Source organism: Echinops telfairi, unplaced genomic scaffold (genome assembly GCF_000313985.2).
Source record: "Echinops telfairi isolate 266 unplaced genomic scaffold, ASM31398v2 ScPeMD7_30;HRSCAF=105, whole genome shotgun sequence".
Classification (NCBI taxonomy): Eukaryota; Metazoa; Chordata; class Mammalia; order Afrosoricida; family Tenrecidae; genus Echinops; species Echinops telfairi.
The window spans coordinates 447,319-450,332 of record NW_022103927.1 but is presented as its reverse complement, the minus strand read 5'-3'; positions in this window follow the sequence as shown (position 1 = coordinate 450,332).

Below are 3,014 nucleotides of genomic sequence, written 5' to 3'. Positions count from 1 at the left end.
TTAATCTCACAGAGGTCTTACCCGGCTCCGCTCCCACCCAACCCGGCTGCCATCCAGTCAATGCCGACTCATAGTGACCCCATAGGACAGGGCAGGACAGAAGCCTGGGGCTTTCTAGACTATTCTCTTTAGAGAAGAAGCCTGCCAGCTCCGGCTCTCCGGTTAACAGCCGTGCACTTAACCTCTGTGCCACCAGGGCTCCTCTGCTTCCACCAGACCATCTGTAGCCACCCAGCGTCAAGGCCCAGCATCAAGGCCCAGGCTGGCCACCAACTCCCTGCAGTCAGCTCCAGCTACCCAGTCTGGGCAGAGGTGGCCCATTGCCGTTTCTGGGGCTGCCCGGAAGTGCGGTTTCGCAGCCGCTCGGAGCTGTGCAGAGAGGCAGCGTGTCAATGGAATGCTGGACAGGCCGAGGTCGAGGTGCTGCTCACACCCGGCACGCCCGCCCTGCTTGTGGTGGCAGCATGGCAGCTTCTCCCACGGCCCCCGGGCCCCCGGCATCAGCACCCAGGGCACCTCGTGGGGCACTCACGGGTTCCTGAGGATCATGTGGGGAGACCTGAAGACAAGCCAGGCCCTGACCTGACATGGTTTAAATTGCGTCCCGCCAAAAATAGGCGTCAACCTGTGTGAGCCATGCTTCTCCTTCGTTTGGCAACTATGTAACAATGTAACGTAATGGGATCATTTCCCAGGATGTGATCATCCCTGATCCTATGTAAGTGCAGTTTCCCTAGGATGTGGACTGGATTACCTTTGATCCCATAAGGGAAAAAGGAGCAAGAACAGAGAAAGCAGACAGGAACCTGCTACCACCAGGAAAGAAGAGCCGGGAGGGGGGAGCATCCTTGGACTCAGGGTCCCTACGCTGAGGACCTCCCAGATCCAAGAGAAGACTGACGCCAAGACACATGGAGATCTCGGGGGTGCCGGGCCCACAGCGGCTGAAAGGAGACAAGGAGAGAGAGAAAAACTTTCCCTGCAGGCAAAGTCCTGCATTCTGACTTGTAATCTCCCAAACTGTGAGAGGATGGATTTCTGGTCGCTGAATCCATCCACCCGTGGTATTTCTGTCACCGCAGCACTGGATCACGCAGACAGAATTTGGTACCAGGAGTGGGGTGCTTTCCTAACAGATGTCCAAAATGTGGAAGCCATTTGGGAATTGAGTAAAGTGTCGATGCTGGCAGTTTTAAGGTGCCTAATCATCAAATTCTAGATTGTCTTAAAGAGACAGTGGTGGGATTAGAGACATCAAAGGCAATTTTAGTGGGGTCTGGGAAGCAAGAAGGAGATCGGTAGCCCCAGAGAGGGCAGGGATGGTGAGAAACAGAAGCAACGGGAGGCCATGCCATAGAGCAAGAGAGCTGAGCGTCTCTGAGGAGGAGTCTTCTTGGTGGAGTGAGGTATCAGGCATTTACTGGTAGAGCAAAGGACTCCGTGACTCGTGTCCACACAGGGCAGAGGTCAGGCGGGGCTCCTCACCAAAAAAACCAACAAGGAACTAGGAAGCAGAAAAGGAAGAGACAAGGAACATTGGGAGCAAAGCAGCCTCCATCTCAGAGAGCAGGACCGTGGCCGCTGAGGTCTCAAAGGGTGGGCCCACGGTGGGTGGGGCCACGGTGGGTGGGGTGAGGCCACCGTCTCCTAGACTTCAGAGTTTCATCTTCAACAACCCCACTGGGGGCTTTGGGCTGCTATTTACCAGTGCCAGGGAGAGTAGTGCTAGGTCCACTGCCCAAGGCCAAGGACTAGGGCTGCCAGGCCTGAGAGGGCAGTAGAATGAGGCCGCCAAGACCCAGGGAGAGGGGCCACCACTCAGTTGAACTAGAAGAATGGGGGTGCAGCAGTCCATTGACAAGGAGCTGCCAGAAATTCAAGCTGGATTCAGAAGAGGAGGTGACACAAGGTATATAATTGCTGGCATTAGATGGAGCTTGGTGAAAAATAGAGACTATCAGAAAGATGCTTACTTGTGTCTTATCGGCTATGCAAAGGCATTTGACTGTGTGGATGATAACAAACTACGGATAGCCTTGAGAAGAATGGGAGTTCCAGAACACTTCTCTGTGCTCATGTGGGACCTGTACATGCACAGACCAAAGGAATATTACAGGGCTTCAAATCAAGAAAGGTGGTCATCAGTGCTGTATCCTTTGACTGGTATTCAACTTGTATGTTAAGCAAACAGTCTCAGAAGCTGGGCTAAATGAAAAACAATGTAGCAGCAGGATTAGAGGAAGCTTACTAGCAATCTGGGATGTGCAGAGGACACCGTCTTGTTTGCTAAGCGTGCGGAGGATTTGAAGCGTTGGCTGATGAAAACAAGAACACTACAGTCTTCACTGTGAATTGCAACTCAACCGACGGAAAGCCCCAATCCTCACAACTGGACCGATAGACACATCACAAGACGTGGAGAGAAGACTGAAGTTGTCGAGGATTTCAGTTGCCTGGGTCCACAATCGACACTCACGGAACCAGCATTGGGGGAATAAAAAGATGCCCAGCTCGGGACAAATCTGCCACACGAGACCTCCGTAATGTGCGGACGAGCCAGCCTAGCGCTCTGAGGACTCAGGTGGGCCTGGCACACGTCATGGTCTTTCAATGACCTCAGGCACGTGTGTGACAGCGGGGCCCTGAAGCAGGAGCTCGCAGAGGAACCGATGCACTGGAATCATGGTCTGGTGAAGAATATTGAAAATGCAGTGACATGAAAATATAATAATCTGGAAAAAAAGGAACCTGGTGGTCTAGCGGTTATGCGTTGGGCTGCCAACTTCAAGGTCAGCAGTTCAAAACCACCCGCCTCTCTGAGGAAGAAAACTAAGGCTTTCCTTCCTTCAAGTCCTGGTCCCCTGCCAGGTCCACGGTCACAGTGACCAGCTTTCCTGGCCCTTCCCTCACGCTCACCTTCACCTCTGGTCTGTTTTAGGCCATTTGGCTCCTTTTTGGTAGAACAGCCTTTGTCCTTGTGAAGTTTTTTAAATCAATAAAGTCAGTGGCCTTCA